General features: G+C 43.9%; 1 pseudogene across 1 annotated transcript; it reads right to left on the reverse strand.

Annotated features, from left to right (window-relative positions):
• Window positions 1–1801: 1801 nt before the first annotated feature.
• Window positions 1802–22018, reverse strand: LOC100589587 (annotated as a pseudogene). The gene is made up of 2 exons (XR_001115298.2): window positions 21907–22018; window positions 1802–2713 (listed from the first exon to the last, which is right to left on the reverse strand). The product of XR_001115298.2 is annotated as an MICOS complex subunit MIC26 pseudogene (transcript).
• Window positions 22019–23535: the final 1517 nt, after the last annotated feature.

The raw sequence follows: 23535 nt of genomic DNA on the forward strand, positions 1-23535 counted from the left end.
GTAGAGAAAAGGTCTTGCTGTTGCCCAGGATGGTCTCAAACTTCTGGGCTCAAGCAATCATCCTGCCTTGGACTCTTAAAGTGCTGGAATTACAGTCACAAACCACCATGCCTGCTGACAAGAGAAATTTTTATTAGAAAGTCATAATTCATTGAGTGCTTACCAAATGCCAGACATGGTGTTCAGCACTTATGGCAACCTATTCCAGGGGTACATATTGTTACAATCTCCATGCAACACTTGAGGAAACTGAGGCTCTGATATTAGGTAACTGGCTATGGTTGCTGGGCTAGTGAGTGGCCAAGCCAGGATTTGAATTTAGGCTGTCTGACTTCAAAGCTTGTTCTGGGTCTGCGTGTCTGGAATGGCCAATAGTGTAAAACATGGCTGAGGACCAGTTAATAAAGAAGGAAAGTTGTCCTTTGGGTTTATTACAAGGAAATCTTTGGGGGACTTGGTAAAGTTCTAGGCAAGAGGGCCGATTCTAATGGTTCGAAAAGTGAGTAGGAGTGAGGAAATGGAAAGTGCTCAGCAGTTTGCCTGGAAAGTGAGGAGAGACGGGGCCCTAGCTGGAGGATGAATGTGGTGGCAGTGCTATTGCTTTTTATTTCTTGGCAATTTCAGCACATGTAAATAGTGAAAAACATCTTTGAGGAGGTGAAAAGGCCCAGTATGGTGTTCTGGGCCCAGAGGAAATAAGAAAGAAAAGATGGAGACTGGGGGCAGTGATACACACCTATAATCCCAGCACTTTGGGAGGCTGAGGTGGGTGGATCTCTTGAGCATGGGAGTTAGAGACCAGGCTGGGTAACATGGCAAGATCCCTGTCTCTACAAAAGATACAAAAATTAGCCAGGCATGATGGCATGCATCTGTGGTCCCAGCTACTTGGGAGGCTGAGGTGGGAGGATCACTTGAGCCCAGGAGGCAGAGGTTGAAGTGGGGTCAAGTTCATGCCACTGCACTCCAGCCTGATAACAGAGTGAGATCCTATCTCAAAGCAAAACAAAACAACAACAACAAAGGAAAACATGGAATGGCTCCTAGTACTGACAGTCAAGAGAACTGAAATCTGACACCTAGAGACAAGCTACTTTGGTTCTTAACTCTTGTGTTGATTTCATTGTGTGCCCTTTTTACTTTTTTATTTATTTATTTTTTGAGACAGAGTCTCACTCTGTCGCCCAGGCTGGAGGGCAGTGGTGCGATCTTGCAGGCTCTGCCTCGCAGGTTCATGCGATTATCCCACCTCAGCCTCCTGCGATTATCCCACCTCAGCCTCCTGAGTAACTGGGATTATAGGGGCCCACCACCATACCGGCTAATTTTTGCATTTTTAGTAGAGATGAGGTTTCATCGTGTTGCCCAGGCTGGCCTTTTTACTTTAGCAATCGAAGCTTGTCCTTAGAAATTAAGAAGGCAGAATTGATGACTAAGGAACATCATTGTAATTAGGAAGGAAGATTAATTATTTACATCATTCAAGCCCTCTGCAATTCTTTAAATGTAGTTTCATAATCATTTGTCTTATTAATTACCGTAAAGGCATGCCAATGTTAGGTTTATAGCATGTCATCTTTATAATCTCTCTGTCTTCAGAGCTTCCTAAACACTTTGAGACACTATGCAGAAGTTAGAAACTGCCTGGTTTAATTGGGCCAGTAGTGAGGTCTAAATGAAGACCAGGGGAGAAACTCTACTGATTTTCAAATTTGACTGCACCTGGAAATCTACCAGGAACTTTAAAAAGTACTGATGCCTGAGTTTCAGTCTGAAGATTGTATTCAAATTTAACTGATGCTTTTTTTTTTTAACTTGGGTTTTAATTAGGTACATAAATAGCAACATGAGAACGAGGAGTTCTAAGGCTTGTACATTACCTCTAGGTGAAGGGGTTCCAGATTAGTTTGCTTGTAGGATGATATCACGGAAGAAAACAGAGGTCTGGTCTAGTTTTTCCTGAAGAAGAAAACCAATTTAATACATTAATTACTGACTTCTCTGCCATTTTTCTGTAGAAATACTGATTTATTCTATGGAGTTTCCAATGTTTACCTATAACTGATTAAGATGGCAGAGCATGGAGTTTTCTACTTAGTTCCAGGTGAATTTTTCACATTTCCTGGCTTTTGAAAGTTCTCCTTCCACAAATCTTCTATGACTATATATCCTCGTAAACCCCGGTCATATAATCTCTCCCCACTGACCTGGGCAAACACGATGGCTTGTTGTGGATAATAGAGGGAGGCAGCTAATCCCATGAAACCAGGCAGATACACTAGCTTCTTTATTTTTGAACCTCTAGCCAAAAGGAGTCCAATAAGGCCAGTAAAACCAATAACACCAAGTCTCGGAAAAAATCCAGGAGGTGCATTTTGGAGATAGTCATAGCTGTCTAACCCCCATTGAACCAAACTGTGCATCTTGGGCTTAGTTTGGGAGTACGTTTCCTGACACCAGGTTGTGTATGGCTCGCAATAGTGTCGGAGCTGTGAGATGCTTTCTTCAAGCTGGCTCCTTGCCTCCTCCACATACTTCGACTGACCCTCAGGAACTGAGTAGAGTGAAAGCTCATCAACCTTCACGGAATTTTTGGGAGGTGAGTCCTTTTTTGGTGCTGCATAGACTTTGAAGGTGAGCAAGCTCAGGCTGGCTGGCCCCACGGACCTCTGAATTACCTTGAACACGTCGCTGGCAGCGGTGCTAACTGATGCTTTTTATAGATCATTTTTTTCCAGTCATGACCCAGTCCAGGATTGCATATTTCACTTCGTTTTCAGGCTGGTTAGTCTCCTTTAAACAGTTCCCCAGTCTTTCTTCATGATCTTGATTTTTTTTTTTTTTTTGAGAAAGAATTTCACTCTTGTTGCCCAGGCTGGAGTGCAATGGCGCGATCTCGGCTCACCACAACCTCTGCCTCCCTGGTTCAAGCAATTCTCCTGCCTCAGCCTCCCGAGTAGCTGGGATTACAGGCGCCCGCCACCATGCCTGGCTAATTTTTGTATTTTTAGTAGAGACGAGGTTTCGCCATGTTGGCCAGGCTGGTCTCACACTCCTGACCTCAGGTGATCCACTCAACTCAGCCTCCCAAAGTGGGATTATAGGCGTGAGCCACTGCGCCCAGCCACGATCTTGACTTTTTTGAATAGTCCAGTCATTTTATAGACTGTCTTGGCCGGGTGCAGTGGCTCACACCTGGAATCTCAGCACTTTGGACGGCCGAGGCCGGCAGATCACAAGGTCAGGAGATCGAGACCATCCTGGCTAACACAGTGAAACCTCGTCTCTACTAAAAATATAAAAAATTAGCCGGGCGTTGTGGCAGGTGCTGTCACAGCTGTAGTCCCAGCTACTCAGGAGGCTGAGGCAGAAGAATAGCTTAAACCTGGGAGGCAGAGGTTGCAGTGAGTCAAGATTGCGCCACTGCACTCCAGCCTGGCGACAGACAGCCTTTAGACAGACTCCGTCTAAAAAAAAAAAGTCCTTCAATTTTGTTTTCTTCTGACATTTCCTCATACTTAGATTTGTATCACACATTTTGGTTATGGTTACTATAGAAGTGACATGTCCTTCTCAGTGCATCACACGGGAGCACAGAAAAATGTATCTGTCCCTTTACTGGTGATGTTAACTTCAATCACTTGGTTAAGGTGACGGCTGCCAGATTTCCCCACTGTGAAGTTACTTTCATTCCTTCCCCCTTTCCATACCCTACTTTTTGGAAGTAAATCATTCAGCATAGGCATAGTCTAATTGCATCTCTTTATCTTTGACCTCCTTGTTGATTTTTTTTTTTAATTTCGTACATTAAGTTTTCATACATCCTTTTTGCTATAGATTCTATGGGTTTTGATAAATGCTTAAAGTCCTATATCCTTCCCTGCAGTACCATATGGGTTAGTTTCATCGCCCTAAAGAATAGCCTGTGTGGCTGGGCACGGTGGCTCACGCCTATAATCCCAGCACTTTGGGAGGCCAAGGTGGGCGGATCACCTGAGGTCGGGAGTTCAAGACCAGCCTGACCAACATAGAGAAACCCGGTATTTACTAAAACTACAAAATTAGATGGGCATGGTGGCACGTGCCTGTAATCCCAGCTACTCAGGAGGCTGAGGCAGGAGAATCACTTGAATCCAGGAGGCAGAAGTTGTTGTGAGCCGAGATCACACCATTGCACTCCAGCCTGGGCAACAAGAGCGAAACTCCGTCTCAAAAAAAATAAAATTAAAAAAAAAAATAAAATAAATAAAAATAAAGAATAGCCTGTGCTTTCCCTAGTTAACTTCTCCTTTCTCTAGTCCCTAGAAACCACTGATCCATTTTCCATCCCTATAGTTTGGCCATTTCTAGAATGTCTTGTGAATGGAATTATTCAATATGTAGTATTTCTAGTCTGTTTCCTTCCCCCTTAGCAAAATTCACTTAAGATTCATCCATGTGGCCGGGCATGGTGGCTCACATGTATAATCTTAGCACTTTGGGAGGCCAAGGCAGGTGGATCACGTGAGGTCAGGAGTTCAAGACCAGACTGGCCAACATGGCCAAACCTGTCTCTAGTAAAAATACAAAAATTACCTGGGCTGGTGGCAGGCGCCTGTAATCCCAGCTACTCGGGAGGCTGAGGCAGGAGAATCACCTGAATCAGGGAGTCAGAGGTTGCAGTGAGCCGAGATCATGCCACCGCATGCCAGCCTGGTGACACAGTGAGACTCCATCTCAAAAACAAAAACAAAAACAAAAAACCCCCCAAAAATATATATTTCGGGGTAAAATACTTCATTTTCAGGGCCTGCTATCTGGCATGTGATGTTATACTAGAGTCAGGTTGGAATTTGGTGTATTATTGCTACAAAGAGTCAGCTTTGTTAGCTGACAGCTTAAAAGCTCTGTTTTAATGTTAATGCTGGTCAGCTGTGCCTAAATTCCAAGGCGAGAGGGTATAACGAGGCAATCACTTCAACCAATCCCTTCTTCCCATTATGGCCTGAAATAGTTTTTCAGGCCTCCTTTGGAATGCCCTTGGCTGATGGGGGTCCATTCACTTGGTTCAGAGGCTGAGAATGTTATTTTTGGTGTATGATCATATATACCAAAATCTACTGCAGAAGATTTTATAGGCAGATTTTATACGTAATTTGCAATTTTTTCTTCTAGTCTGTGGCTTGTCACTTTGTTCACAGTGTCTTTCACAAGTGAAAGTTTTTAATTTCTAGAAAGTCCAGTTTATTAAATCTTTCTTTCATAGATTATGCTTTTGGTATTGTATCTAAAAAGTCATTGCCAAATCAGGAGTCACAGAGACTTTCTCCTGTGTTTTCTTCTAGCCGTTTTACAGCTTTGTATTTCATATTTAATTTTTTTTTTTGAGACAGGGTTTCTCTCTGTCACCCAGGTTGGAGTGCAGTGGCACGATCTCTGCTCATTGCAACCTCCGCCTCCCTGGGCTCAAGCGATCTTCCCACCATAGCCTCCCAGGTAGCTGGGTGTTGCCATGTTGCCCAGGCTGGTCTCGAACTCCTGAGCTCAAGCAATCCACCTACCTCAGGCTCCTGAAGTGTTGAAATTACAGGCATGAGCCACCGCGCCCAGCCTGTATTTTATATTTAAATCTATGATTCATTTAAAGTTAATTTTTGTCTAAGGTGTGAGATATGTGTCAAAGTTTATTGTTTTTGCATATAGATGTCCAATTTGTTCATCATCATTTGTTGAAAAAGACTATTTCGCCGGGCGCGGTGGCTCACGCTTGTAATCCCAGCACTTTGGGAGGCCGAGGCGGGCAGATCACGAGGTCAGGAGATCGAGACCACGGTGAAACCCCGTCTCTACTAAAAATACAAAAAAATTAGCTGGGCGTAGTGGCGGGCGCCTGTAGTCCCAGCTACTCGGAGAGGCTGAGGCAGGAGAATGGCGTGAACCCGCGAGGCGGAGCTTGCAGTGAGCCGAGACTGCGCCACTGCACTCCAGCCTGGGTGACAGAGCGTGACTCAGTCTCAAAAAAAAAAAAGAAAAAGACTATTTCTTCATTGAATTGCCTTGTATCTTTGATAAAAATCAGTTGACTATATTAGTGTGGTTCTATTTCTGAGCTATTTTGTTTCACTGGTTTATGTGTCTGTCCTTTCTTTTTCTTCTTTTTTCTTTTTTTGAGGTGGAGTTTCTGCTCTTGTTGCCCAGGCTGGAGTGCAACGGAACGACCTTGGCTCTCTGCAACCTCTGCCTCCCAGGTTCAAGCAATTCTCCTGCCTCAGCCTCCCAAGTAGCTGGGATCAAAGGCATATGCCGCTACACCTGGCTAATTTTGTATTTTTAGTAGAGATGGGGTTTCACCATGTTGGCCAGGCTGGTCTCAAACTCCTGACCTCAGGTGATCCACCCTCCTTGGGCTCCCAAAGTGCTGGGATTACAGGCGTGAGCCACCATGCCTGGCTTTATGTGTCTATCCTTTCACACTGCCTTGATCACTGTCAGTGAATATGAGCCTTCCTACTTCATTCTCCTTTTCCAAGATTGCTTTGGTTATTCTAGCTCCCTTGAATTTCCATATGAATTTTAGGATCAGCTTGTCAATTTCTTCCCCCCACAGTCCCCAACTTGCTTTTCATTGTCTTAACCTTTAAGCTTTTACTTAAATCAACCAGGTGAGGGTGGTAGGAGGTATTTCTCAACACTTCTCATGTATACTCAAATTTTGGGTTCTTGTTTCGAGTAAAACAGGCTCTTCACCGTTTACAAGGTTATTTCTGATCTGCAAAACTTCTCTGTCCATATTTTTCCTCTGTTTTCCTCCATTCAGTCTTGGCTACCACAATAAGACAGACAGAAAGGACAATAACACCTTTTTCTTGCATCTGTAGTGAGAACCTTAGCAGCACACAGTAATTGCACTAGGTCTGTCAAACAGATGTATAACTTGTCCATTTTGGCAAGAGGCAGCTGGGATTTTGAAAGGGATTATGTTGAATCAGTGAATCAATTCAGGAAATATTGCTATCTTAACAATATTAAGTCTCCAAATCCATGAAAATGAGATATTTTTCCATTTATTTAAAGTTTCAATATCGTTCAACACTGTTTTAGAGTTTTCAGAAGTATTGCACTTCTTTTGTTACATTTACTTCTATGTAGAGTTGATTCTCATCATTTGCAGTAATCGCAATCTATGAAGTCACTCCAAACATTGACCTAGTGATTACTATAGCTTTCGGAGCAATACACAGTGAGGTTCTTGTGAGCCTCCGGTCTCAACATTTAGTCAGTTGAAATGCCATTTGTGTTACATAGGTTTGTTTGCCAGTGCCCTTGTAAAACAAGCCAGTCCCATCAGTGTTGAAAGCCTGCTCTTCCTCATAATCCTTTTTCTTTCTTTTTTTGTTTTTGAGAGTGTCTCAATCTGTTGCCCAGGCTGAGCGCAGTGGTGCCATCTCGGCTCACTGCAACCTCTGCCTCCCAGGTTTAAGTGATTCTCGTGCCTCAGCCTCCCATGTAGCTGGGATTACAGGTGAGTGTCACCACACCCAGCTAAGTTTTGTATCTTTAGTAGAGACAGGGTTTCACCATATTGGCCAGGCTGGTCTCAAACTCCTGACCTCAGGTGGTCCGCCCGCCTCGACCTCCCAAAGTGCTGGGATTACAGGCGTGAGCCACCGTGTCTGGCCTCATAATCCTTTTTCTGTATAACACCTAGCAGGTATTTTTAAAAATTCTTCTGTAGCCTCTTGTCTGCAGAACCTGCCTCTCCAGCAACTTTAAAAAGGCAGGAGACTTGGACTCTGATCCCAGCTCTCATCATAACTAGCTGTAACGTTGGGCAAGTCTCTTAGAAAAAAAAAAGACTTTGGATGAGAGTATCTCTAAGGTTCTATTTATTCTAGAGTTCAGATATTACGCCACCAAAAAAAGAGTAACATTTGTGGCCGGGCGCGGTGGCTCACGCCTGTAATCCCAGCACTTTGGGAGGCTGAGGCGGGCTGATCACGAGGTCAGGAGATCGAGACCATCCTGGCTAACATGGTGAAACCCCGTCTCTACTAAAAAAAAAATACAAAAAATTAGCCAGGCGTGGCGGCGGGTGCCTGTAGTCCCAGCTACTCGGGACGCTGAGACAGGAGAATGGCATGAACCCGGGAAGCGGATCTTGCAGTGAGCCAAGATCGCGGCACTGCACTCCAGGCTGGGCGACAGAGCGAGACTCCTCCCGGCTCAAAAAAAAAAAAAAAAAAAAAAGTAATATTTGTATAGTAATTTTTAAAGCTCATAGCACCACCTGGTGGTTACAGAAAAGGACACGCTCAGGAAAGGAGATTCTGTATGTTTTGATTTTTGAATAAAAATTTCAATTTTCAGATAATTTCCCCTCTAAACTGGCTACCTATAGGTGCACTACTACATCTAAAAGCATCATAAAATTATGCTTAAAATCGCACCCTGCATAGAATTCCTTGCGAATGTAAAGACTCTAACCCTTGAATACTTATCACCAATCAGCAGCCATTATTCTTACTCTTTTTTTTTCTTTTTTTTTTGAAGAGATAACGTCTCACTGTGTTGCCCAGACTCGTCTCGAACTCCTGTACCCAAGAGATCCTCCCACTTCAGCCTCCCAAAGTAATAGGATTACAGGTGTGAGCCAGCATGCCCGGCCAGCTATTATTCTTTGGTTTTAAAGAAACCTATTAAACAACTATATAAAATAAATTTTTTATTATACCAAAACATTTCCATATTAAAATTTTTCATATGAGAAATGACTCTGTCAGAGGCACCAACAGATGCCTACCACATTGGGCATAAAACACAATAATGGCAAGTTTATATACATTTGTGTTTGTCTAATTTCTAATAATTATTAGATTGAGGTGATGCAATTTTGGTAAAAATGCCACAGAAGTGGTAAGTTCTTCTTAGTGTATCATTTTGAAGCAGCATCATTGTCTGCAGTAAACACCTGGGGTTCGTCATCTTGCGCCAAGAAAATTGAGGACAGGGACATGTGGGTGGGTTAAGGAGCGTAAAGTTTAATAGGTAGAAGAAAGGAGAGAGGAGAGCAGCTCCTTGGGAGACAGAGGCTGGAAAACAGATAATAGCAGCTGACTGCCGCAGATTTTATAGGCAGGCTGGAGAAGGCGGCAGTGTGTGATTTCCCCGGGCTCACGTACTGGTTTGACCAGGTGTGACGCTTACATAGAGGTTGGGGAAAGCTGGTCGCCCCACCCTAATTGTGTTAGGCAAATGAGCGTTCTACTGGGCTGGCGCCATCTTGTCTGTTCCTTACGGTACACGTGGCTGGCAAAAAGAGAAGATGGAGCCGCCATTTTGAACATTCCTAGTTCTAGGTCGTATATTCCTACGGGCACAACTGCTGGCATTCACCCGTACAAGCTTCCAGCTTGCTGATGTCTGCAGCTTGATTTTACAGGCTGCTCTTTGTTAGAAAGGGAAACGATTTGGGAGCTGCTTTTCTTTTTTTTTTCTTAAGAGAGAGTCTTGCTCTGTCACAGCCAGGCCAGAGTGCAGTGGCGGGATCTCAGCTCAGTGCAACCTCTGCCTCCTGGCTTCAAGCGATTCTCCTGCCTCAGTCTCCTGAGTAGCTGGGATTACAGGCAACTGCCATCATGCCCAGCTAATTTTTTGCATTTTTAGTAGAGACGGGGTTTCACCATGTTGGTCAGGCTGGTCTCGAACCCCTGACCTCAGGTGATCCACCCACCTCGGCTTCCCAAAGTGCTGGTGTGTCCAAAATTGGTGGGTTCTTGGTCTCACCGACTTCAATAATGAAGCTGCGGACTCTTGTGGTGAGTGTTACAGTTCTTAAAAATGGTGTGTCCGGAGTTTGTTCCTTCTGATGTTTGGACGTGTTCGGAATTTCTTCCTTCTGGTGGGTTTGTGGTCTCACTGGTTTCAGGAGTGAAGCTGCAGACCTTTGCGGTGAGTGTTACAGCTCATAAAGGCAGTGCACACCCAAAGAGTGAGCCGCAGCCAGATTTATTGCAAAGAGCGAAAGAACAAAGCTGCCACAATGTGGAAGAGGACCTGAGTGTGTTGCCACTACTGGTTAGGGCAGCCTGCTTTTATTCCCTTATCTGGCCCCACCCACATCCTGATTGGTCCATTTTACAGAGAGCTGATTGGTCTGTTTTGATAGGGTGCTGATTGGTGCATTTACAATCCTCTAGCTAGATACAAAAGTTCTCCAAGTCCCCACTAGATTAGCCAGGCACAGAGCACTGATTGGTGCGTTTACAAACCTTGGGCTAGACACAGGGTGCTGATTGGTGCATTTACAATCCTCCAGCTAGACATAAAAGTTTTCCAAGTCCCCACCAGATTAGCTAGATACAGAGTGCTGATTGGTGCATCCATGAACCCCAAGCTAGATGCAGAGTGCTGATTGGTGCATATAGAATCCTAGAATCCTCTGGCTAGACATAGAAGTCCTTCAAGTCCCCACCTGACTCAGCAGCCCAGATGGCTTTGCCTAGTGGATCCCGTGCCAGGGCTGCAGGCGGAGCTGCCCGCCAGTCCCACGCCAGGTGCCTGCACTCCTCAGCCCTTGGGCGGTAGACGGGACCGGGCACTGTGGAGCAGGGGGCGGTGCCCATCAGGGAGGCTCTGGGGCAGTGCAGGAGCCCACTACAGGGGGCTCAGGCATGGCCGGCTGCAGGTCCCGAGCCCTGCCCCGCAGGGAGGCGGCTGAGGCCTGGCAAGAATTAGCACGGGCGGGCTGGCAGTGCTGGGGGACCTGGCTCCCCCTCTGCAGCTGCTGGCCTGGGTGCTAAGCCCCTCACTGCTGGGTGCCAGTGGCACTGGCTGGCCACTCCGAGTGTGGGGCTGCTGAGCCCACGCCCACCTGGAACTCATGCAGCCCCAGTTCCCGCCCGCGCCTCTCCCTCCACACCTCCCTGCAAGCAGAGGGAGCTGGCCAGCCCAGAGAGGGGCTCCCACAGTGCAGTGGCGGGCTGAAGGGCTCCTCAAGCACGGCCAGAGTGGGCGCCAAGGCCGAGGAGCTGCTGAGAGCGAGTGAGGGCTGCCAGCATGTTGCCACCTCTCACTGGGATTAGAGGTGTGAGCCACTGCGCCCGGCCTGGGGGCTGCTTTTCATTAAAAGGGAAACCTTACCCAGGATTTCTGTACCCTATCTGCCTAAGTAATTTCTTTTTAAACTCCTATATCAATACAAAAGGGTACATTATGTCAATATGTCTAATTTCTGGTTATGTTAGCTTTGATCATTAAGACAGCTATCTACTGGGTTTATCCACTATGAAGTTACTGTCTTTTCCTTTGTATTTAACAGACATCTTGTTAATTACTTTGAGACTATGGGGAGATATTTTGAGACTATGCAAATATCCTGTTTCTCTCTCCTAATTTTAGTACCGATAGGTGGTTCTTGCCTATAACAATGATTACAGTGGTGTTCTAAGGATGGTTTCTGTTTTCCTCATTCCTTTCTTATATATTAATGGGAATTATTTGGTAAAGAAGAAGTGTCTCTTTTCCTGTATTTAGTTATTTACTCATTCAACAACCTATGGTTTCATAGATTTTTTTTTTTTTTTTGAGACAGAGTTTCACTCTTGTTGCCCAGGCTGGAGTGCAATGGCGCGATCTTGGCTTCCTGCACTCACTGCAACCTCCGCCTCCCGGCTTCAAGTGATTCTCCTGCCTCCTCCCTGGTTCATGTGATTCTCCTGCCTCAGCCTCCCAAGTAGCTGGGATTATAGGCATGCGCCACCATACCTGGCAAATTTTGTATTTTTAGTAAAGACGACGTTTCTCCATGTTGGTTAGGCTGGTCTTCAACTCCCGACCTCAGGTGATCCGCCACCTCGGTCTCCCAAAATGTTGGAATTACAGGCGTGAGCCACCGCGCCTGGCTAGATATTTATTTTATTATTTAGGTTATAATCCAATACAATCATGTATTTTATTGCTCAAATATGTTTGAATAATTTTAATATGATGAAAAGTTTTTTGGTATAATGAAAAACATTTGAGCTGGGCATGGTGGTGTATGCCTGTAATCCCAGTGACTCAGGAGGCTGAGGCAGAAAGATGGCTTGAGCCTAAGAGTTTGAGTCTGCAGTGAGCTATGATCACACCACTGCACTCCAGATCCTGACTCCAAAATATACATATATATATATATAAATTTTATGTGATTAATAGTTTTTTGAGTCTCACTCTGTTGCCCAGGCTGGAGTGGCTGACTGCAAGCTCCGCCTCCTGGGTTCACGCCATTCTGCTGCCTCAGCCTCCTGAGTAGCTGGGACTATAGGCGCCCACCACCACACCCGGCTAATTTTTGTATTTTTAGTAGAGACGGGGTTTCATCGTGTTAGCCAGGATGTTCTCGATCTCCTGACCTCATGATCCACCCGTCTTGGCCTCCCAAAGTCCTGGGATTACAGGCGTGAGCCACTGCGCCTGGCCTGTTTAATAGGTTTTTTTTTTTTTTTTACAAAGGAAAGAGGTTTAATGGAAAACTCAGTTCCATGTGGCTGGGGAAGCCTCACAGTCATGGCTGAAAACAAGGAGAAGCAAGTCACATATTACATGGATGGCAGCAGGCAAAGAGAGAGCTCATGCAGGCAAACTGCCGCTTTCTTAAAACCATCAGATCTTGCGAGACTCATTCACTATCACGAGAACAGTGCAGGAAAGACCCTCCTTCTTTTTTTTTTTTTTTTTTATTATACTTTAGGGTTTTAGGGTACATGTGTACAATGTGCAGGTTTGTTACATATGTATCCATGTGCCATGTTGATTTCCTGCACCCATTAACTCGTCATTTAGCATTAGGTGTATCTCCTAATGCTGTCCCTCCCCCCTCCCCCCACCCCACAATAGTCCCCGGAGTGTGATGTTCCCCTTCCTGTGTCCATGAGTTCTCATTGTTCAATTCCCACCTATGAGAGAGAACATGCGGTGTTTGGTTTTTTGTCCTTGCGATAGTTTACTGAGAATGATGTTTTCCAGTTTCATCCATGTCCCTACAAAGGACACGAACTCATCATTTTTTATGGCTGCATAGTATTCCATGGTGTATATGTGCCACATTTTCTTAATCCAGTCTATCGTTGTTGGACATTTGGGTTGGTTCCAACTCTTTGCTATTGTGAATAGTGCCGCAATAAACATACGTGTGCATGTGTTTTTATAGCAGCATGATTTATAGTCCTTTGGGTATATACCCAGTAATGGGATGGCTGGGTCAAATGGTATTTCTAGTTCGAGATCCCTGAGGAATTGCCACACTGACTTCCACAATGGTTGAACTAGTTTACAGTCCCACCAACAGTGTAAAAGTGTTCCTATTTCTCCACATCCTCTCCAGCACCTGTTGTTTCCTGATTTTTTAATGATGGCCATTCTAACTGGTGTGAGATGGTATCTCACTGTGGTTTTGATTTGCATTTCTCTGATGGCCAGTGATGATGAGCATTTCTTCATGTGTTTTCTGGCTGCATAAATGTCTTCTTTTGAGAAGTGTCTGTTCATGTCCTCTGCCCACTTTTTGATGGGGTTGTTTGTTTTTTCTTGTAAATTTGTTTGAGTTCATTGTAGATTCTGGATATTAGCCCTTTGTCAGATGAGTAGGTTGTGAAAATTTTCTCCCATTCTGTAGGTTGCCTGTTCATTCTGATGATAGTTTCTTTTGCTGTGCAGAAGCTCTTTAGTTTAATGAGATCCCATTTGTCGATTTTGGCTTTTGTTGCCATTGCTTTTGGTGTTTTAGACATGAAGTCCTTGCCCACGCCTATGTCCTGAATGGTATTGCCTAGGTTTTCTTGTAGGATTTTAATGGTTTTAGGTCTAACATATAAGTCTTTAATCCATCTTGAATTAATTTTTGTATAAGGTGTAAGGAAGGGATCCAGTTGCAGCTTTCTACATATGGCTAGCCAGTTTTCCCAGCACCATTTATTAAATAGGGAATCCTTTCCCCATTTCTTGTTTTTGTCAGGTTTGTCAAAGATCAGATAGTTGTAGCTATGCGGCATCATTTCTGAGGGCTCTGTTCTGTTCCATTGATCTATGTCTCTGTTGTGGTACCAGTACCATGCTGTTTTGGTTACTGTAGCCTTGTAGTATAGTTTGAAGTCAGGTAGCGTGATGCCTCCAGCTTTGTTCTTTTGGCTTAGGATTGACTTGGCGATGCGGGCTCTTTTTTGGTTCCATATGAACTTTAAAGTAGTTTTTTCCAATTCTGTGAAGAAAGTCATTGGTAGCTTGATGGGGATGGCATTGAATCTATAAATTACCTTGGGCAGTATGGCCATTTTCATGATATTGATTCTTCCAACCCATGAGCATGGAATGTTCTTCCATTTGTTTGTATCCTCTTTTATTTCATTGAGCAGTGGTTTGTAGTTCTCCTTGAAGAGGTCCTTCACATCCCTTGTAAGTTGGATTCCTGGGTATTTTATTCTCTTTGAAGCAATTGTGAATGGGAGTTCACTCATGATTTGGTTCTCTGTCTGTTATTGGTGTACAAGAATGCTTGTGATTTTTGTACATTAATTTTGTATCCTGAGACTTCGCTGAAGTTGCTAATCAGCTTAAGGAGATTTTGGGCTGAGACAATGGGGTTTTCTAGATATACAATCATGTCATCTGCAAACAGGGACAATTTGACTTCCTCTTTTCCTAATTGAATACCTTTTATTTCCTTCTCCTGCCTGATTGCTCTGGCCAGAACTTCCAGCACTATGTTGAATAGGAGCGGTGAGAGAGGGCATCCCTGTCTTGTGCCAGTTTTCAGAGGGAATGCTTCCAGTTTTTGCCCATTCAGTATGATATTGGCTGTGGGTTTGTCGTAGATAGCTCTTATTATTTTGAGATACGTCCCATCAATACCTAATTTATTGAGAGTTTTTAGCATGAAGGGTTGTTGAATTTTGTCAAAGGCCTTTTCTGCATCTATTGAGATAATCATGTGGTTTTTGTCTTTGGTTCTGTGTATATGCTGGATTACATTTATTGATTTGCGTATGTTGAACCAGCCTTGCATCCCAGGGATGAAGCCCACTTGATCATGGTGGATAAGCTTTTTGATGTGCTGCTGGATTCAGTTTGCCAGTATTTTACTGAGGATTTTTGCATCAATGTTCATCAAGGATATTGGTCTGAAATTCTCTTTTTGGTTATGTCTCTGCCAGGTTTTGGTATCAGGACGATGCTGGCTTCATAAAATGTGTTAGGGAGGATTCCCTCTTTTTCTATCGATTGGAATAGTTTCAGAAGGAATGGTACCAGTTCCTCCTTGTACCTCTGGTAGAATTCAGCTGTGAATCCATCAGGTCCTGGACTCTTTTTGGTTGGTAAGCTATTGATTATTGCCACAATTTCAGAACCTGTTATTGGTCTATTCAGAGATTCAACTTCTTCCTGGTTTAGTCTTGGGAGGGTGTATTTGTCGAGGAATTTATCCATTTCTTCTAGATTTTCTAGTTTATTTGCATAGAGGTGTTTGTAGTATTCTCTGATGGTAGATTGTATTTCTGTGGGATCGGTGGTGATATCCCCTTTTTCGTTTTTTATTGCATCTATTTGATTCTTCTCTCTTTTCTTCTTTATTAGTCTTGCTAGCGGTCCATCAATTTTGTTGATCTTTTCAAAAAACCAGCTCCTGGATTCATTAATTTTTTGAAGGGTTTTTTGTGTCTCTATTTCCTTCAGTTCTGCTCTGATTTTGGTTATTTCTAGCCTTCTGCTAGCTTTTGAATGTGTTTGCTCTTGCTTTTCTAGTTCTTTTAATTGTGATGTTAGGGAGTCAATTTTGGATCTTTCCTGCTTTCTCTTGTGGGCATTTAGTGCTATAAATTTCCCTCTACACACTGCTTTGAATGTGTCCCAGAGATTCTGGTATGTTGTGTCTTTGTTCTCGTTGGTTTCAAAGAACATCTTTATTTCTGCCTTCATTTCATTATGTACCCAATAGTCATTCAGGAGCAGGTTGTTCAGTTTCCATGTAGTAGAGCGGTTTTGAGTGAGTTTCTTAATCCTGAGTTCTAGTTTGATTGCACTGTGGTCTGAGAGACAGTTTGTTATAATTTCTGTTCTTTTACATTTGCTGAGGAGAGCTTTACTTCCAACTATGTGGTCAATTTTGGAATAGGTGTGGTGTGGTGCTGAAAAAAATGTATATTCTGTTGACTTGGGGTGGAGAGTTCTGTAGATGTCTATTAGGTCCACTTTATGTAGAGCTGAGTTCAATTCCTGGATATCCTTGTTAGCTTTCTGTCTCGTTGATCTGTCTAATGCTAACAGTGGGGTGTTAAAATCTCCCATTATTATTGTGTGGGAGTTTAAGTCCCTTTGTAGGTCACTCAGGACTTGCTTTATGAATCTGGGTGCTCCTGTGTTGGGTGCATATATATTTAGGATAGTTAGCTCTTCTTGTTGAATTGATCCCTTTACCATTATGTAATGGCCTTCTTTGTCTCTTTTGATCTTTGTTGGTTTAAAGTCTATTTTATCAGAGACTAGGATTGCAACCCCTGCCTTTTTTTGTTTTCCAGTTGCTTGATAGATCTTCCTCCATCCCTTTATTTTGAGTCTATGTGTGTCTCTGCACGTGAGATGGGTTTCCTGAATACAGCACACTGATGGGTCCTGACTCCTTATCCAGTTTGCCAGTCTGTGTCTTTTGATTGGAGCATTTAGCCCATTTACATTTAACGTTAATATTGTTATGTGTGAATCTGATCCTGTCATTATGATGTTAGTTGGTTATTTTGCTCGTTAGTTGCTATAGTTTCTTCCTAGTCTTGATGGTCTTTACAATTTGGCATGTTTTTGCAGGGGCTGGTACCGGTTGTTCCTTTCCATGTTTAGTGCTTCCTTCAGGAGCTCTTTTAGGGCAGGCCTGGTGGTGACAAAATCACTCAGCGTTTGCTTGTCTGTAAAGTGTTTTATTTCTCCTTCACTTATGAAGCTTAGTTTGGCGGGATAGGAGATTCTGGGTTGAAAATTCTTTTCTTTAAGAATGTTGAATATCGGCCCCCACTCTCTTCTGGCTTGTAGAGTTTCTGCTGAGAGATCAGCTGTTAGTCTGATGGGCTTCCCTTTGTGGGTAACCCGACCTTTCTCTCTGGCTGCCCTTAACATTTTTTCTTTCATTTCAACTTTGGTGAATCTGACAATAATGTGTCTTGGAGTTGCCCTTCTCGAGGAGTATCTTTGTGGCGTTCTCTGTATTTCCTGAATCTGAATGCTGGCCTGCCTTGCTAGATTGGGGAAGTTCTCCTGGATAATATCTTGCAGAGTGTTTTCCAACTTGGTTCCATTCTCCCCATCATTTTCAGGTACACCAATCAGAGGTAGGTTTGGTCTTTTCACATAGTCCCAAATTTCTTGGAGGCTTTGTTCATTTCTTTTTATCCTTTTTTCTCTAAACTTCCCTTCTCTCTTCATTTCATTCATTTCATCTTCCATCAGCGATACCCTTTCTTCCAGTTGATCGCATCTGCTACTGAGGCTTCTGCAATCTTCGCGTAGTTCTCGAAACTTGGCTTTCAGCTCCATCAGCTCCTTGAAGCCCTTCTCTCCATTGGTTATTCTAGTTATCCATTCTTCTAATTTTTTTTCAAAGTTTTTAACTTCTTTGCTGTTGTTTTGAATTTCCTCTCGTAGCTCAGAGTAGTTTGATCGTCTGAAGCCTTCTTCTCTCAACTCATCAAAGTCATCCTCCATCCAGCTTTGTTCCGTTGCTGGTGAGGAACTGCATTCCTTTGGAGGAGGAGAGGTGCTCTGTTTTTTAGAGTTTCCAGTTTTTTTTGGTCTGTTTTTTCCCCATCTTTGTGGTTTTATCTACTTTTTGTCTTTGATGATGGTGATGTACAGATGGGTTTTTGGTGTGGATGTCCTTTCTGTTTGTTAGTTTTCCTTCTACCAGACAGGACCCTCAGCTGCAGGTCTGTTGGAGTTTAGTAGAGGTGCACTCCAGACCCTGTTTGGCTGGGTGTCAGCAGCGGTGGCTGCAGAACAGCGGATTTTCGTGAGACCACAAATTCAGCTGTCTGATAGTTCCTCTGAAAGTTTTGTCTCAGAGAAGTACCGGGTTGAATGAGGTGTCAGTCTGTCCCTACTGGGGGGGTGCCTCCCAGTTAGGCTGCTCAGGGGTGAGGGACCCACTTTAGGAGGCAGTCTGACCGTTCTCAGATCTCCAGCTGCGTGCTGGGAGAACACTACTCTCTTCAAAGCTGTCAGTCAGACAGGGACATTTAAGTCTGTGGAAGTTCTTGCAGAGTTTTTGTTTGTCTGTGCCCTGCCCCCAGAGGTGGAGCCTACAGAGGCAGGCAGGCCTCCTTGAGCTGTGGTGGGCTCCACCCAGTTCGAGCTTCCTGGCTGCTTTGTTTACCTAAGCAAGCCTGGGCAATGGCGGGCACCCCTCCCCCAGCCTTGCTGCCGCCTCGCAGCTTGATCTCAGACTGCTGTGCTAGCAATTAGCGAGACTCCGTGGGCATAGGACCCTCCGAGCCAGGTGCGGGACACAATCTCCTAGTGTGCCGTTTTCCAGGCCCATTGGGAAAGCGCAGTATGAGGGTGGGACTGACCCGATATTCCAGGTGCTGTCTGCTTCCCCTTTCTTTGACTAGGAAGGGACTCCTGACCCTTGCGCTTCCCGAGTGAGGCAATGCCTCGCCTGCTTCGGCTCGCGCACAGTCGCTTCACCGACTGTCCTGCACCACTGTTGGCACTCCCTAGTGAGATGAACCGGTACCTCAGCAGAATGCGAAATCACCGTCTTTGTGTCGCTGGGGCTGGGGCTGGACCAGAGCTGTTCTATCGGCATCTTGCTCCCATAGGTTTTTTTTTAAACCAAAGAATAGTAACTGATTGGTTGTGACCATTCAAGGGTTAGAGTTTTGATGTTTACAAGGATTCTACACCAAGTGTGATTTTAATCATCATTATTTGTATGATGCTTTTAGATGTAGTAGTGCATTTGTAGGTAGCTATTCTAAAGGGAAAATGGTCTGAAAATTGAAATTCTACAAAATAACTGAGGAGTACTCTTCAGAAGTGTCATGAAAAATAGGAAAAGATTGAGACCTGTCACCGAGGAAACTAGACATGACTAAATGCAGTGTGGGATCCTAGAACAGAAAAAGAACATTAGAGAGGAAACTGGTGAAACCCCAGTAAAATCTGTAGTTTATTTAGTAGCATCGTGCTGAAGTTAGTTTTGATAATTGTACTATAATTACATAAGAAGTTAAACTTAGGGGATATTGGGTGAAGGATACATGGGAACTCTCTGTACTATTTTGCAGCTTTTCTCTAAATCTAAAATTTTTCAAAATAAAAGGTTAAAAAATGATTCCCACATAAAAAAGGATTATCTCTGAGTTAATAATATAAGCGATTATTATCAAGGGTAATTATCAGTTGCACAAGTCTTTTTATTTTATTTTATTTTATTTATTTTGAGACAGAGTTTTGCTCTTGTTGCCCAGGCTGGAGTGCAATGGGGCGATCTCGACTCACTGCAACCTCCGCCTCCCGGATTCAAGTGATTCTCCTGCCTCAGTCTCCCGAGTAGCTGGGATTACAGGCATGCGCCACCATGCCCGGCTAATTTTTGTATTTTTAATAGAGACGGGGTTTCTCCATGTTGGTCAGGCTGGTCTCAAACTCCTGACCTCAGATGATCCAGCTGCCTTGGCCTCCCCAAGTGCTGGGATTACAGGTGCCCACCATCATGCTTGGCTAATTTTTTTTTTTTTTTTTTTTTTTTTTTTTTTTTTTTTTTTTTTTTTTTTTTTTTTTTTTTTTTTTTTTTTTTTTTTTTTTTTTTTTTTTTTTTTTCACCTCATGCTTGTGCAATTTTTTTTTTTTTTTTGGAGACGGAGTCTCGCTCTGTCACCCAGGCACCCAGGTTGGAGTGCAGTGGCGCGATCTCGGCTCACGGCAAGCTCCACCTCCTGGGGTCACGCCATTCTCCTGCCTCAGCCTTTCCGAGTAGCTGGGACTACAGGCGCCCGCCACCACGCCTGGCTAATTTTTTTTGTATTTTTAGTAGAGACGGGGTTTCACCGTGGTCTCGATCTCCTGACCTCGTGATCCACCCGCCTCGGCCTCCCAAAGTGCTGGGATTACAAGCGTGAGCCACCGCGCCCGGCCTATGTTTCCTGACTTTTTAATGATCACCATTCTAACTGGTGTGAGATGGTATCTCATTGTGGTTTTGATTTGCATTTCTCTGATGACCGGTGATGATGAGCATTTTTTCATGTGTTTGTTGGCTGCATAAATGTCTTCTTTTGAGAAGTGTGTGTTCATATCCTTTGCCCACTTTCTGATGGGGTTGTTTTTTTCTTGTAAATTTGTTTGAGTTCTTTGTAGATTCTGGATATTAGCCCTTTGTCAGATGAGTAGATTGCAAAAATTGTCTCCCATTCTGTAGGTTGCCTGTTCACTCTGATGGTAGTTTCTTTTGCTGTGCAGAAGTTCTTTAGTTTAATTAGATCACATTTGTCAATTTTGGCTTTTGTTGCCATTGCTTTTGGTGTTTTAGACATGAAGTCCTTGCCCATGCCTATGTCCTGAATGGTATTGCCTAGGTTTTCTTCTAGGGTTTTTATGGTTTTAGGTCTAAACTTTAAGTCTTTAATCCATCTGGAATTAATTTTTGTATAAGGGTAAGGAAGGGATCCAGTTTCAGCTTTCTACATATGGCTAGCCAGTTTTCCCAGCACCATTTATTAAATAGGGAATCCTTTCCCCATTTCTTGTTTTTGTCAGGTTTGTCAAAGATCAGATGTTTGTAGATGTGTGGTATTAATTCTGAGGGCTCTGTTCTGTCCCATTGGTCTATATCTCTGTTTTGGTACCAGTACCATGCTGTTTTAAACCAGGAAGAAGTTGAATCTCTGAATAGACCAATAGCAGGCTCTGAAATTGAGGCAATAATTAATAGCCTACCAACCAAAAAAAGTCCAGGACCAGATGGATTCACAGCTGAATTCTACCAGAGGTACAAGGAGGAGCTGGTACCATTCCTTCTGAAACTATTCCAATCAATAGAAAAAGACAGAATCCTCCCTAACTCATTTTATGAGGCCAGCATCATCCTGATACCAAAGCCTGGCAGAGACACAACAAAAAAAAATTTTAGACAAATATCCCTGATGAAAATCGATGCAAAAATCCTCAATAAAATCCTGGCAAACCAAATCCAGCAGCACATCAAAAAGCTTATCCACCATGATCAAGTGGGCTTCATCCCTGGGATGCAAGGCTGGTTCAACATACGCAAATCGATAAAATTTAATTTTTGTATTTTTAATAGACGCAGCATTTCCCCATGTTGGCCAGGCTGGTCCTGAAGTCCTGACCTCAGTTGATCTGTGGCCTCAGCCTCCCCAAGTGCTGGGATTACAGGTGTGAACCATCGCACCCAACCACATTCCCCTCTTTTCTAATAACTGCCCCCCATCATGCCACTTCATCCCTGGTCCAGTTCATGGGCTGACCCACCCCAAAACTCCATGAGAACATGACCCACCTGGGCCAATCAGTGCCTTCCTTGGCACTTTTGCTAGAACTATAGGGAAAGATAAATTTGTTTTCCTCTGGGATTGTTCAGTTTTTAGGATATAAACCTGGAGCTACCTGATACCACCATGTAGAGAAAGAATCCTAAGAATGAAGGCACAGAGAGAGACAACTCAGAAATGGTGAGGTCCAGCCCTAATTATATAACCTAAGCCCCTGAACCTAGGTATGTCAGAAACCATAGGTTTTGAAGGGCGACAGGCTAGTCAGAGATGACACTGGTGGCAGCCAGGAGATCTTTATTGGAGAGGTAGAAGTCAGGTTGCGCGGGGGAGAGAGAGAAGAGAAGAGAAGAGAGAGAGCTGCTGGTGTGCTGGGTTTTATATCCCTTGGGCCTACGTGGGGCGGGCCCAAGGGAAGGCGGGAGATGCTCCTTTCTGACTGGCCCTCCTTTGGCGGGTTCAGACAGTGCCCAGTCAAGGAGGGGAGAAGAACCCGGAACCGGCGCCATTAAGGTACCCCTGTTGCCTAACAGGTTTCTTGGTTAACTTAACCATGTTAAGCATGAGTCATTGATACTCTCAACCTTCCACCCTTTCTGCCTCAGTTTATTTGGCTTAAGCCAGTTTGAGTTTAGTCTCTGTCACTTGGTACCAAAAGAGTCATGAATGAGCTCTTCCTTTCTCCGCCATCGTGGTGTGTGCTTGATTCCGCTTCTCACCATGTCTTCTTACAAGACTTTCAGGATTAAGTGATTCCTGGCTAAGAAACAAAAACAAAATTGTCCCATTCTCCAGTGGATTTGGATGAAAACTGGTAATAAAATTAGGTACAACTCCCAAAGGAGACACTGGAGAAGAACCAAGCTGGGTCTATCAGGAATTGCACATGAGATGGCACACATATTTATGCTGTCTGAAGGTCACAATCACATTACCATATCAAGCTGAAAATGTCACCCCTATCTGGAGAGTTGGACGTTTTATTGGGAATATATTTCTCTGTGTATCTGTTATGAACATGTTGGTTGGCTGGGTTGAGTAATAAATACGTGAGACCTTTCATTTAAAAAAAGAATAATGAATGAAACATTCTATATTTTATTTTTTTAAATTAATTTATTTTTGAGACAGGGTCTCACTCCTGTCACTGAGGCTGCAGTGTAATGGTGTGATCTTGGCTCACTGCAGTCTCTACTTTCTGGGTTCAAGTGACCCTCCCACATCAGCCTCCCGAGTAGCTGGAACTACAAGCACACACCACCACACCCAGCTAATTTTTTGTATTTTTAGTAGAGAAGGAGTTTCACCAAGCTGTGCAGCCTGGTCTCGAACTTCTGAGCTCAAGTGATGAGCCTGCCTCGGCCTCCCAAAGTGCTGGGATTACAGTTGTGAGCCACTGTGCCCAGCCTACATTCTATATTTTGATACTCACTTTGAAATTCAAATGTATTAAAGGAGAACATTGATTTTATATTTTTGTAAAGGCAATCTTGTTTTTTTTTTTTTTTTTGAGACGGAGTCTTGCTCAGTCGCCCAGTCTGGAGTGCGGTGGCACAATCTTGGCTCACTGCAAGCTCCACCTCCTGGGTTCACGCCATTCTCCTGCCTCAGCCTCCCAAGTAGCTGAAGGCAATCTTGTTTTAAAGAGAGAAGAATTTGGGCCAGACACAGTGGCTCATGCCTGTAATCGCAACAGTTTGAGAGGCTGAGGCAGGAGGATTAGTTGAGCCCAGGAGTTTGAGACCAGCCAGGACAACATAGTGAGATTCCCGTCTCTACAAAACAAACCAAAACCAGCTAGGTGTGGTGGTGCATGCCTGTAGTCCCAGCTACTCAGGAGGCTGAGGTAGGAGGATTGCTTGAGCCTTGGAGTCTGAGGCTGTAGGTGAGCTGTGATTGCCCCACTGCACTCCAGCCTGGGCTACAGAGCAAGACACTGCTGCCACCCCAGAAACAGAAAATGAAGGAAAAATTTGACACAAATTTTCACCTTAACAATTTTAGAAACAGTTTTTTGCAGTTTTTT

The sequence above is a fragment of the Nomascus leucogenys genome, chromosome 2 (assembly GCF_006542625.1).
Source record: "Nomascus leucogenys isolate Asia chromosome 2, Asia_NLE_v1, whole genome shotgun sequence".
Taxonomy (NCBI): domain Eukaryota; kingdom Metazoa; phylum Chordata; class Mammalia; order Primates; family Hylobatidae; genus Nomascus; species Nomascus leucogenys.